Genomic DNA, 311 nt, shown 5'->3' on the forward strand with positions numbered 1-311 from the left:
CCTCGAGGTGTTGGGTGAAGCTGGTCGCTGGCCCCATCAACCCAACAGCCAAGGAGAAATGACCCCAGGAGTCCTGGCCCTCTGCTGCTCTCCCCTTCCGTGCCCCCAGCTCCTACCCCCAAGTCTAAAGCCCAGGATGCTGTTTGTCCTCCTCCAGCATCCCGGGCAGGTCAGTACTGGGGGCACCAGGGGCTGCAGGGTCCCTGTGACTCGACCCTGAGTCCCTGCACGGGGACATCCCCAGCTCTGCAGCCCCCCACCCAAACCTGCTGGGGTCCCTTCCCCAAGGGAGCTCACTCCCACGTGAAGCT

The sequence above is a fragment of the Merops nubicus genome, unplaced genomic scaffold, assembly GCF_000691845.1.
Source record: "Merops nubicus isolate BGI_N331 unplaced genomic scaffold, ASM69184v1 scaffold23918, whole genome shotgun sequence".
Classification (NCBI taxonomy): domain Eukaryota; kingdom Metazoa; phylum Chordata; class Aves; order Coraciiformes; family Meropidae; genus Merops; species Merops nubicus.